Source organism: Terrapene carolina, unplaced genomic scaffold (assembly GCF_002925995.2).
Source record: "Terrapene carolina triunguis isolate 2854851 unplaced genomic scaffold, T_m_triunguis-2.0 Scaffold96, whole genome shotgun sequence".
In the NCBI taxonomy this organism is placed as follows: domain Eukaryota; kingdom Metazoa; phylum Chordata; order Testudines; family Emydidae; genus Terrapene; species Terrapene triunguis.
This window is the reverse complement of record NW_020664447.1, coordinates 28138537-28152232: the sequence shown is the minus strand read 5'-3', so window position 1 is coordinate 28152232 and position 13696 is coordinate 28138537. Positions and strand designations below refer to the sequence as shown.

The 13696-nt window shown below is 47.4% G+C and overlaps 1 protein-coding gene across 1 annotated transcript in view; it reads right to left on the bottom strand.

Moving 5' to 3' along the window:
• CD82 (CD82 molecule) overlaps positions 1-12468 on the bottom strand; it is a 68004-nt gene extending 55536 nt beyond the window's left edge. The window contains exon 1 of the mRNA XM_024214561.2: positions 12371-12468. The gene's annotated coding sequence lies outside the window, so the exon portion shown is untranslated. The remainder of the gene's footprint in view (positions 1-12370) is intronic.
• Between the last annotated feature and the right edge of the window lie 1228 nt (positions 12469-13696).

Genomic DNA, 13696 nt, shown 5'->3' with positions numbered 1-13696 from the left:
GTGTCATGGCCCCAGACAGCCATTGTTGAACTCCCATTATTCACCCCACATCCCTCCTGCAGATTCCTATTCAGCTCCCCCATCCAGGGCCCATTCTCACTAGCAGCAGTAAGAGACAGAAGGAATGGCCACAAAGGCTGTACACTTCACCTTGTTTCATATGCAGTTAACCAGGGTTTTTCCCCCCTTCTAGATATGGTCCATGAACCATTATTAGTTTAGTGCTTGCTCTGTGCTGCACAGGACCATCAGTGAAACCAGTTCCTGCCTCAAAGAGCGTACAGTACAAGAGGCAGATCGGAACACCAACCGCATATCTCAGAGGAAGGAAAAACCTGGAGTTCATAGGGGCTTTTTGTGAGCCTTTCGGAGAAAGTGTAGTTAGGGTGGATCTTGAATGCAGGAAGAGGGTGGCAGCTTGATAGATTGATGGGGAGGGCCTTTTATACCAGGTGAGCAGCATGGGAAAGTCTGTTTGGGGAGTGAAGGGGGGGGCGGAGAGAAGAGAGGAGAGGACAGACAAATCAAAGCTGCAGAGCAGAGTTTTGAAGGCTAAAGCCATGAAGTTTAAGAACTTCATTTGTATTGTTGTAGCACTGCTCCCATTGTGCTAGTAAGAGACAGTCTCTGCCCTGAAGAGCTTAAGAGACCTGTTTCTTCTATTTAAGAGTGTGGGAGGAGAGTAGAGGCTCAAAAAGGTGAAGTAACTTGCAGGTCAGTAGCCTCCTTAGTCCCAGTACAGCACCCAGTCCACTAAACATGTTGCCTTGTTGCAGAGGACAAAGGGAAGCCTGACTCAGTGACTGGGGAGGTGGGAGAAGAGGGTGATGTTTCCCTACAGGGAAGGATGAGCTGGCTGGTCTCACTTAACCCTCCAAAAGCCAGCTTGCAACCCAATACAAATTGCATACCAACATTCATATCCAAATGGCCAGCTCTGCAGGAGTTAAGGATAGAAGGTCTTGGCTGCGGGGCAAGGCACAGGACCAGCATGTAAACCTTACAGACTTATTGCACAATTACAATGAGGCGGCTAGGGACTGGGCCCATCACCAGGTTCACACCCAGAGAATTCCATACCTATCTGATTTATAAACAAGCAGGGAGGTAGTTTCATAACTGCAGCAACTGACATGCATCTCCAGCTAAAGACCTGGCCCAGCTAGCTTGAGAAATCAACAGTGAAACTGGGAAGAGAGACTAGAGGCCACATTTCTCCCTGGAACCTGGCAACTTTATAACAGTAACGCTGTGACGTTGTCCAGTCATTATGTTTTTATAAAACCATATAAAGTGAATATAATGTAACTGGAATATGCTTCATGCAAAAGGTCTCATTACAAAGCTTATAATCTACTGAGCGTGATCATCCTATTTGTATAAGTGTACCACTCTTGTATCTAAAACTAGAAATATGAAATACAATTCTGAGGGCCTATTGTAATTATGCAAAGTGTGGGCCATTAATGGTGGTTTGGAATCTTGACTCCTCCCCTTAACCAGGATCATTGTCTGCAGATGGCTGTTTACACCTGTGAGTCTTCCTGTATGTGTGTGTGCTGGCAAGTGGGCAATGAAGTCTTGCAGTGACACGTGATCATGTCACCTGAACTGGAATCTATCTTTAACCTGGTGCTTTTCCAGTGAGGGGGGGTGGAAACCCAGAGGGACAAAGGGTTCCCGCCTTATGCAAAAGATATAAGGAGGGGTGGAAGAGAACAAGGAGAGAGAGGAGCCATCATGAAGAATCCCCTAGCTCTCACCTGAGCTGGAACAAGAGCTGTACCAGGGGAAAGAATTGTGCCCAGGCCTGGAAGGTGTCCAGTCTGAGAAAAAACTTACCCTCAGAGATGCTTCAGTGAGATTATCTGTATTCAGTTTAATTAGACATAGATTTGCGCATTTTATTTTATTTTGCTTTGCTTACTTTGTTCTGTCTGTTACTACTTGGAACCACTTAAATCCTACTTTTTGTATTTAATAAAAATCACTTTTTACTTCGTAATTAACTCAGAGTATGTATTAATACCTGGGGGAGCAAACAACTGTGCATTTCTCTCTATCAGTGTTATAGAGGGCGAACAATTTATGAGTTTACCCTGTATAAGCTTTATACAGGGTAAAACGGATTTATTTGGGTTTAGACCCCATTGGGAGTTGGGCATTGGAGTGCTATAGACAAGCACACTTCTGTGAGCTGTTTTCAGGTAAACCTGCAGCTTTGGGGCAAGTAATTCAGACCCTGGGTCTGTGTTGGAGCAGACGGGAGTGTCTGGCTCAGCAAGACAGGGTGCTGGAGTCCTGAGCTAGCAGGGAAAACAGGAATACAAGTAGTCTTGGCACATCGGATGGCAGCTCCCAAGGGGGTTTCTGTGATCCAACCCGTCACAAATGCCACTGATGAAAGAGCGTCTTGATGCCTGGTTAACACACCTCATGCATAGTGTGCTGGGTGTCCTCACTGACAGGAGTTACCCAAGAGTCTAATAACAGCTAAACCAGGAGATTCTCCACTTGCAGCACAGCACAAGGCCCAGCCAACCAGCAACATTTTAAATCCAGCCTATAGTCACTTTCTGCGCAAGCTTAGTACGAGAGTATAGCCAAAACACACACCGTGCAGTTCAGCTTTTAAGTCACCTTTGACATCTCAGACAAGCAAGTTTCTAGTCATCCATCAGAGAATGAGGCAGGCATTATGGCTGAGGAATGGCTACGTAAATCTGAACTCTACTTCAAGTCAGCAGCCAACGTGGGTCTTAACATCAAAGTTTGGTCATCCATGTTTAATGGGTTATTTCTATACCCTGTCCCCATATAGCATAGGGCTGTACATACGCTTATTTCTACCTGAACAAAAAAAAACATGGCCACTTACAAGATGCTCATATTTCTGAGCCCAGATTAGCACAACTCCCCTGGAGCTGACAGGCTGTATGTCCCAATTTGCCCTAGCATATGGAAGTTTCTTTCTCGGATCGCTATGACACTCCACAGCATTGACCAAATGGAAACTAGCTCCTGGCAGAAGCTCACTAATAGACAGAATCCCCATGAAACACTACATCAAGGTGGCTCACGTTGCTAAGGTCTAAAATGCCCCTCTAGCCTGCATGAGAGCTACTGCGTCACTGAATGCCAGATGGACATTGCAGCAGCACAAAGGAACATGGTGCAGTTCAGGGAGTCAGTCACACTCCACGACTGGTAACAGAGAGGGTGTCTGTATAAACAGTTAAGGTATGGAAGAGACGGGATGTAGTCAACAGCTGAGACTACTTAAGGGAAGTTCCTGCTCAGGTATCTGGCTCCAGGGCCGCCGAGAGCAGGTTCGGGCCCCAGTGGGGGAAAAAAAAATAAATAAATAAATAAATGTTCGGGCCCCCCAGCAAGGGCGGACCGGCTAACAGAACCGATGAGAGAGGGGGGAAGCTGGGCCCTCTTCCGGACCGCCGGGCCCCGGTAATTTGTACCGGCTCCCCACCCCACCCCCTCTCGTCGGCCCTGTGTGGCTCACAGGAGATTTACCTCCCCCCGTCACGTTATTGATTTGAACTGGGACCATATAGGACATGGTTGCAACCGAAGTCCTGTAGTGGCACCAAATCTTGTATAAAGGGGGGGGGTCAAATGAGGTGTCTAAGACAAGGTTATGGGTTGCTGGTTATGATTATGCTGTCTATATGTGTATCAATTTTGTAGCTGGAGTTATGAATATTGGCTCTATACTTTTGTATTTCAAACTTATGCTATGCTTCTGGGAAACTTCCCAGACAAGTTGGTGTTAGCTCTGCCTAGCCTGCTTGATGGCCCATTGAGGACCATCAGCTATACAACTGACCCATTGAGAGAAGGCAAATACGCCTTGCAACTCAGCAAAGTATGCAGGGACTGGCCCATGTGACTCCAGACTCCATTTTGCTGTAATTTTCCACAGCAAGGACAAAGATGTTCTTACACCTGGAAAAGACTATAAAAGGCTAAGGCCTCGCCTCCATCTTGTCTTCAATCCTGCTTCTTACCTCTGGAGGGACTTTGCTACAAACTGAAGCTCTACACAAAGGACTGAATGACCCATCCCAGCTGGGGATGTTCCAGAGACTTGATTTTGAACCTGCAGTTTATTTCATCACTGCTACAAGCCTGAACCAAGAACTTTGCCATTACTATATGTAATTGATTCCATTTAACCAATTCTAGCTCTCATCTATATCTTTTTTCTTTTATAAATAAACCTTTAGATTTTAGATTCTAAAGGATTGGCAAGAGCGTGATTTGTGGGTAATCTGTATATTGACCTGGGTCTGGGGCTTGAGCCTTTGGGATCAGGAGAACCTTTTTTCTTTTAATGGGGTATTGGTTTTCATAACCATTTGTCCCCATAACGAGTGGCACTGGTGGTGATACTGGGAAACTGGAGTGTCTTAGGGAATTGCTTGTGTGACTTGTGGTTAGCCAGTGAGGTGAGACCAAAGTCCTCTTTGTCTGGCTGGTTTGGTTTGCCTTAGAGGTGGAAAAACCCCAGCCTAGGACTGTAACTGTCCTGTTTTAAGCGATTTGTCCTGAACTGGCACTCTCAGTTGGGTCCCGCCAGAACCGCATCGTTACACCCCCCCCCCCACACACACACACACACACCTTTAGATAGCTCAGGAGCCAGTCATCCAGGCTGCCAATTCACACAGTACATTCCAACTGCAGAAGAGATGGCAAGCTGTTCACCTGCTGCTCTGAAGTCATATATGCAAAGGATAGGTGGCTCCCTTCAGCCCTGAATAGGGAAGCCTTTATCTCAATAGCTAATGATCCTCCTTTTACAGAGCAGCCAGCAGCCTTGGATAGCCTTACATACAAAGGCCAGACATGGCATTCTCCAGTTCTCAATCACAGAAACAGTCATATTGGAACAAGTCAGTGATCTGTCCCATCCCCAACAGTGGCCACAGCCTTCACAAACCGGGATAAACCTCTAACACACAAATGATTGTGCAATGCTATATTGCAGAGTAGTTAGGAAATGTTTCTTCCTGACCCCAGCTGGTCACCTCTTTATGCTCTGACACATGAGGATGGATGGCCCTTGGAAGTTTTATTACAAGTGCTGTAACCCCTAATGAACTGGCACTTTCCAGCTGTTAGGCTTTATAGATACCAGATTTGCTATTTGCCTCAACAAGTGGCAGCAAGTTTCACATGTTCAATACAAATGTCATGTAAAGTATTTCTTTTTGCTTAGTTCTAGTGTGGCTGTCTGAATTCTACAGGTCCTTCTGTAAATTGGAATATCCAGTTATTATCTGTGCCTCCTCTTTCCCTAGGAAGGTACAAGACACTGAAGACTGTTTGCCTCTTCCCCTCCCCTTCTTTTGCCTTGAATTAGTTTCAATTACCCTCCTTAAGGGCTTTCCTATTTCTGCCATATCTGAGATGTGACTGAACTTGGACACAAGGTGAGTCTGCCCTTGGTTTATAGCATTTCCTATGTTGTTCTAAATCCCTGGCTTGACAACTTAATGTTTTATTGACTCTGGCTGCTACTGCCCAGTGAGCATTCATCTTTGTAAGCTGCCCACAGTAACCCCTCATCTTTCTTCTGGGAGATTATAGTGAATTCTGAACCCGTCAGTGTGCACAGACAGTTCAAGCCACTCTTCCTAGTACACAGTACCTTGCATTACACTTATGCTGACCAGTTTTAAGTCAGCCATTGTCTTCACAATCCTCCCTACTCTTGAGTATCCTATGCCAAGTATTAATAAGTTCTGCCAGTGCTACCCTACCCAGCCCCTCTTCCACAGGGAATTGACCATCAGCCCTAGCACAAGTGCCTGGGTGCCTCCACCATTAACTTCTTACCATGCTGAGACCTGCCTACCCTTTGCTGCTTCTTAATCCCATCATTTGGGAGATATTTACAAGTTACCTGAAGAGCTGGAGGTTAGATAATTTGTTGGTCCCATATAATTATACAAAGGTCCCCAAAGGGAAGATGTTTCCTATAACCATCCCTCCAAACATCCATCTTTAGTCATCATCATCTGATGGAGGAGTTCACACTCCTGACAGCCCTAAATATGTCCTACCAAGACTACAGATCCCAGCATGCAGTGCTCCAGGGGCAGGCCAGTGCAGGGGTAACATACCATTTAGATGTGAACCTGTGGTCCTGATGAGATGCAAATGAAGAACTCTTTAAAGGCTGAGATGGGTCAAGGGTCTATGATAAGACACCTTGTAAGTTTCTTACCAAAACCAGATCTTTACATATTTTAAAAGGAAGAGAAGAATTTGATAGCTGAGTGAAAGCTGAGAGGGTCCATGCAAAGACTAAGACACAAGCCTATCACCACCTGTCCCACAAAGACACATTTACAGAGCTTTCCAATGCCGCTGCCTTCTGTGGGCAGAATTTGCTCTAGCAGTAGTTTGAATACCCCTTTACCCCCCACACTTCAATCTCAGATTTATTTACAGATCCTCCTTTTTTAAAGCTTCACACTTTGACGGACCCCATAGAAGCACAGGAAGGGAACAGGATATAAAATGCCTGCCAAGCCTGAGACTGTTCTGAAGCAGGCCAGAACTTAGGCCATGTCTCTAAAGTACACAGCTGAAGCAGTGCAGTTGTACTGAGAGCTGCGCCACGGTAGTACATCTGGAGAAGACGCTCTATGCCGATGGGAGAGAGCTCTCTTATCAGCATAAAAATCCCACCTCCACAAGTGGCAGAAGCTATGTTGGTGGAAGAAGCTCTCCAGCCAACATAGTGCTGTGCACACGTGAGCACTTATGTCAGTGTAACTTATGTCGCTCAGCGGGGGTGAATATTCCACCCACCGAGCAACGCAAGTTTTACCGACGTAGGCTGTAGCAGTGATATAACTTTAGCGCTCCTCTGACACATGCCTCAAGCTCTGTCCCCAATTCAAGCATCTTCACAGCAAGGAGGAGAAGCCAGTGTCAACCTAAGAATTCCACATGAAGTTCAGTCACACTGTATGAAGTCTTAGAATGAAAGGAGAAGGCACCCAGAGAAGAGGAGCAGATGCAAGCAGCTAGATACTGAGCTTTGAAGAGGCCCTGGTAGGACATCTCCTTTGCCAGCCTCCAGTTCCAGGTTACGTTGCACCTGCCAGTGCTGAGAGACCAAAGTAGCATGCTAACTGGAATGAGGACAGTCCAGATGAGCTGCATCGTTAAAGCTGTGAAATCTTCACAAGGGAGGAGACTCCAGGCAATTGGGTAGGGCTAGCCCTATGGAGGAAATGAGATGAAAGCTTTCTCCAAGCCCAAAGCTTTCATCTCATTCTGTCACATGCACTGGTATGAAACTGAGTGAATGCCTCAGGCATCTGCCCTGCTGCCTCCACCCCATACTGATAGGAGCAGATCCCCTACTGCCAACCCCAGTTTCACACTAATAACTCAGACTCACAGCACTGTGCACTCACACACACAAGCAGGAAGCGTTTAGAGACCTTGTCATACACAGCCCTGGGTGTTCTTCCCAGGACCTGCTGCTGATCAGTACAATAGAGAAGATCAACCAAAGTCAAGTTGGGTTCTGGACCAAACCAGCTGGGTTAAGTGGAACTGTTCTTCTAATCCAAAAGACTTCTCCCCCGTAGAGGAAATTACATGTGCGCTATTGATAACAGAAGAGGAAGCAAGAGAAAAAGCGATCCCCTTCCACTAAATGGGGACTGTCCCTGAATCTGTATCATGGCTTTCAGGGTGACTAACCAGTGCCCCCTTTTTTGGGGGGCTCACAGTGATGGGACATCCCAATGTGAACAAGCATCAAAGTACCTCAGGAACACAGATGCCCCATGTTTTTACAGAAGGGCTGGAACTCTTGCTCCAAGTAAGACACTTAGTACCAGACCCCTATATCAGTTTGTCTCTGAGCAGGAATGGAAATGATACTCCAGTCAGTTGTTCCAACCAAAACTAGTATCCTGTGCTTGGGACACCCACAAGAGTGCCACCTGGAAGTGTCTCAGAGCATAACCAAGCCTATTTGCTTCCTTTTCCACAGGTCCATGTCCCGTCAGTGTCCGCACATACAGTGCTTGATCGGCATCCTATAAAGCAGCAAGAATTTGTCACCTTTGCAGCTAGTTTGTCATCAGATACACCAATATGTGCAACACCAGCCCATTACTGGGATTGCAAAGTTGTCACTGAAACACTAGCCTCCTCTCCACAGTTCTTTGCAATACTAGTTCTGCCATGGAAGTTGTAGCATTAGAAAATAGTTCAATCTCACCAATCTGTAGGAATCTAGCCACAAGTTTCTGACCTTCAGAGATCTGAGGAGGCATGTGAACATGAGTACTGCATACCAACTCAACCTCACTGCATCACCAGACTCCAGCATCAGAGATTGAAGAGAAGCAGCATTTTTCCCCACAGAGAGAGGCAGCCTGGGGAGATGGTAGTATCCCAAAGTGAGAGTCCTATGTAGAGAGGAATTGTCACATATCCCAGGATTGTGAAGCCTTTCTACAGTCCCAGACTTTCACTTGTGCAGAATCCACATGTGCAGCCAATCAGGCTGTGTTCTCAGAAGCTATACAGGGTCAGACCTGTTCAGTACTTTGATGGGAAATGTCCAAGAGAACGCACGGTGTTGCAAGAGGTGACACTGGTGATTCTGTAATGTGCACTCTTGGACCCAAGTCACTACTGTGTTAGTGCCCCAGCAAGGTGAGCAGGGACAGAACCCCAGCTGCCAAAATCCCAAGCTCGGTCCCCGAGTACAAGATGTAACTAAAAAGATTCAGTCTCTAATATTACAAAGGCCTGTTGAAGAACTTTGTGCATCTCAAAAACTCCTCTAGTTCACCAACAGAAGTTGGTCCAATAAAAGATGTTACCCCACCCACCTTGTCTCTGAAAGCCATGGGAACAAAGTACAAAAGTGAATTTAATCAGAATACACAGGGGCTGCTGTATTTTCAAGATACCATTTGTTTGGGAACTCTGTGGCAACTTCATTTTAAAGTCCTGCAGAATCCAGTGGCCTAGCTGTAGGATTTAGGTGTAACCTTGCATGAGTCCTTACTCAGACTGTAACAGACTCATTACAACTCCGAGGGCAAAGTGGATCATTCACAGCCAACATCTGTATGTTGAACTACAATGGATGCTCTCAGCCATTACCTTTAGCAACATCCTTTTTAGTTGCAACAGGCTGGACCATTTCTGGAATTTGTCATATTCGGTACAAGTCTGTGCAGATCCTGTTATGACATCTAACAGAATTAGAGCCCCATTGCCAAGGCAACTAAGCCACCCAAGTACCATTAGTGTATAATTGTGGCACACTCATGCCCCGAAAGACTCCAAGGCAAGGCAAATATATTTTAAAGGGTTGGAATAACTATATTGAGCCAAGAAAACATGTGGCCTGTGGAGCTCACAGTTGCAGGACAGTAAGGTGATTAAAAAAGCTCAGCACACTTCCAGACAAAAAGAAGGATCAGACATTCACTTGAACAAAGGCAGTATGTGCAGCAATACTAGGCAGAATAACATACAGTTTCTAAGGCCATATGCTGATCACCAAATAGGGTCAGAAAAACCTACCAACTATTTAAGTTCCTGCATGGTTTCCATTGCTAGGTATCTGGATAGCTAACCAGATAGGTTATGCCAAAAAAGTAGTACACACATCCTCTGCCCTAGTGATAACTAAAAGCCTGAATGAACAGGTGATCCTTGCAGTCTAAAGGCATAGTGTAAGACTAGGGTGAGTGGTGGGTCATCATAAGGAGAAAGTTCAAAAAGCAGGCTTCCTCAAAGAATTTCCTGCCACTGGTCATGGACAGATGTAGAGCATCCCAGCAGATTTTAACTTCTGTGACAGGACGCACAGGAGATCTCTCTAACATAAAAGAGTCCCAGATTACTTGGTATCCTACAGTTACCTTCCTCTGAAGCATTCAGCATCACTTTTCAGAAGTTGAAAAAGCTTAGATGGACCACTAAGTCAAGGTTTCCACTGCACTTTAGACCAAAGCCAGTTGTATATACAGTAGAACCTCAGAGTTATGAGCACCAGAGCTACGAACTGACCAGTCAACCACACACATCATTTGGAACTGGACATACTCAATCAGGCAGCAGCAGAGACAAAAAATGCAAATACAGTACAGAACTGTGTTAAATGTGAACTACTAAAAAAAGGAAGCAGTATTTTTCTTCTGCATAGTATTAAGTCAATGTTCAGTTGTAAACTTTTAAAACAACCACCATAATGTTTTGTTCAGAGTTACAAACTTTTCAGAGTTACGAACCACCTCCATTCCCAAGGGGTTTATAACTCTGAGGTTCTGGTGTGTTGTGTAGGGTACTCTGCAAGGCAGCAGAATACAATAGCATCACTGCACAGCAAGGCAACACTGCCACTTTAGCAGCTCTAGCAAGACCACACCTGGCATATGGTATTCAGTTCTGGGCACCCCATTACAAGATATTGGCACAAGTTGGCGTTTAGAAAACATCAGGCCAAAGCTGGAGGGAATGACATGGGGAACAAGTGAGATAGCTTGGTAAGAAACAATTAACAAGATTGGCTGGTGGAAGAAACACCATGATAATCACCTGTGTTAATAGAGAGGCAAACATCAAGAAGGGAGAGCAGTTAGACCCCTCTGTACCACAAGAAGGAAGATTTATTCGGCTGGATAACAATCACACCAGTGTCCCAACAGTCAGAGGTAACAGGCTGATGGGAGGAGCCTCAGCTGGTATCCTTACACCAGATTGCACAAGGCACAGTGAACTGTCTGGAACAATCCTGCACCGGTAGTAAAATGGGACTTTTCCAGCTCTAGCTTCTGAGATAAGCTGGCATGGCTGAATGAGATCAGAGCACCTGCCTCCACCGTAGCTAAGTCCTAGTAACTTGGCAGCAGCTGCTGCATTCCAGCAGGAGAAACCCTCCTGGAGCAGCTACAAGTCCACCTCCATTCAGGACAGTCCTTTCCCATTACAGTGCCATCGTTACCTTGAGTTTAAACCCACCCAGGAACAACAGCTTTTAATTAACCCAGCATGGCAAAGTAAAGGCAGCTCTCAGCAGACGCAGCTGTTTGGCCAAGCCTCAGACAGAAGTGTTTGGGGAAATAACCTTCCTAAGGAAGGATCCTCTGTGGCCGGTCAAATTAGCTCAATTTATTAAACGTTAGCGAGCAGTTATTTATATATAGATCTAGCATTGCAATGGCACCGGCTTGCACCGAAAGACAAGCTCCATTAAAGGCAGATCTTTTAAAGTTTTCCTCCAAAATAAGCAACTGAAGAAAGGGCCATAATCGCTAGTGGCTTGTTGCCCCCTCTCCTGCCGTCTCTGACAGCTCAAGCCCCTCCAGGCTGGGATCGCTCGTTCCCACCGGCAGCCTCTAGTGCCCTCTCGGCAAATGGCTGGAGTTTAGCCGGAGGGGCTGCACTCCGTGCAAGGGGGGTGGTGCCAGAGAAGTACCCAAGGGTCACGGGGCACAGTGCCCCCGCCTTCTCAGACGGGCGGGCTGTACAAGGGGTTTTCTGATCCGGATCCTTCGCTTTCTCTGGAAAGTTCATACGGAGTTTCCCACCACTCAGCTTGTGAAAGCCCCGATGCGCTTCGGTTCAATCTCGCCCACTGGGAAAGTCCCCCTCGCTCCGAGTGGCAGGCGCATCTGCAGCTCCAGTGAGTGACACACACACACGTGGGGATTGTGCCAGGGAGTCTCCCAAGCTGGGGGGGGAGGGAGGGCATCCCACCGAGCTGATTTACAACCACAGCTGCTCCTTCCCCGAAATGCCCATCGTGTTTGGCCCCGGATTAAGAGAAAACCAGCCCCGCTGCTCGCTATGGATCTCAATGCCTCCACTTTTCGGGGGGGGGGAGAGAAACGGGGGGACGACGACACGCACAGCCAGTTTCACAGCCCAGCCCACCACTCTCCAACCCCTCCACAGGAAGGGGGCAAACGCTGCTCGGAGGCAGAGACCCCTCCCCGGGGGATCTGGGGTCTCCTGGAGCATCCTGCCCCATTTACATTCGGTTACGGGGCACGGACACCCCACTTCACAACCCTTAAGGATCCAGCGCTCCGGGAAGCTGCTGGGGAGCGTTGAGAAACCCTGGGAAACGCTACATGCCCCGGGAGCAGTCCGCCCCCCCCGAAAGGCTCGCTCCGATAACCCCCCCTTAGACAGCTACAGACCCCTCTCCCCGTCCCGTCCGCCCTGGACTCTCTCGGTCACTTTCCCGGGAAGTTTCCAAAGCGCGGCCCCTTGCCCAGCTCTCCCGCCGCTCCCTAGCAGCTCTGCCCAGGCCCGGGAGCGAGCGGGGCCTGCCGCAGGGGCGCCGCGCTCTCACCTGCAGCTGGGACCGAGCGACGCGTAACAGGCTCCTTCCCTTGCCCAGATTCAGTCGATGTGGCTCCTGGCTTCCCCGGCTGCTTTCAGTTCTTCGGACCAGGAGGAGTCAGCTGCAACCGCCAACCCCCTGGGGCAGGCTGGAGACGCCTCCTCGCCCCTTTAACCCTTCCCCGTCCCAGCCCAGACTGGAGCCGAGCCAACCAACCCAATGGATTCCGGCAACTGCGCGTCGACTGCGAGCCCGCTTTAACCCTTCCCTCCCCCAGCTGCTTTCGGCGCTGATCAGGGCTCCGCACACTCAGTGGTCCCAGCCAGCTCGGTCCAGTTCAGTGCGCAGCCCTTTCCTGCCGTGCCAAGCTGTGCCTTAAAAGGAAGGAATCACTGCCCCCAGAAGTTTGATTCCTAGTAAAACGGGCTGCTGGGCAGTGGGTCTGGGCGCCGTTAGCAGGTAGATTTCTGATTTCTGTAGGGGGGTCAGCCTGCTGCTCTCTCTTTGCAGCATTGCCAATCCCAAGCATTCAAACCTCCTCGGTCAGGCCCCCAAGATTATGAAACTGGTTTAAAAATCAGGGGATTGTACTTACATACCTAGGTACATAATTGGGATTGTTTTGATTTGCCTTAAAGTGCACTGGCTTCAGGTTTTCAGGCTTTTCACTGCAACCCTGAGGGCTAGAAACTTACTTTAAAAAAAAAAAAAAAAGGGTGGGGGAGGAAAGCTGAGATTTTTCACTTAATCACATGCCTCCAGGAGCTGGGGCTTTAAGAAAAAACACCAATTGTTAGGAGACTTGTGATAAAGTCACAAGAGTTGGCAACACCATGATCGCTTTTCTTTCTCACTTTAGTGAAAGGTATTTTATCCTTTCTAATAATTACCAGAAATATCTTTTCCCCTTTGCCTTATATATTTCAGTGCAGAAAACACCTCATCATCTTTCCTGTCACATTGATACCAGAGACATTCCTCTCTGGATTTGCTTTGTGTCTCCTACTTCCCACTTCTACAGCTGATTCTATAGCTACCTCTAGTCTAGACACAGATTTCTGCAGGTATAGCTATTTTTATTAAGGGGGTGGATGATCCCTAACTGACCACAGCTGTACTTGCACAAGTCCCTAGTATAGATTACCAGTTCAGCTTCTTTCACACCTTGTGGGTGGTTTTAATGTACCATACAGAGTGCAGCTTTGCCAGTTTAGCTCTGTCCCGTACACTAGGGGTACATCTACACTGCAGTCACAGGGTGTCTGCATACTCGAGTTAGCTTTAATCTAGCTAGTTCAGGTACTGGAGCAGTGAAGCGGCAGCACACACCATGGG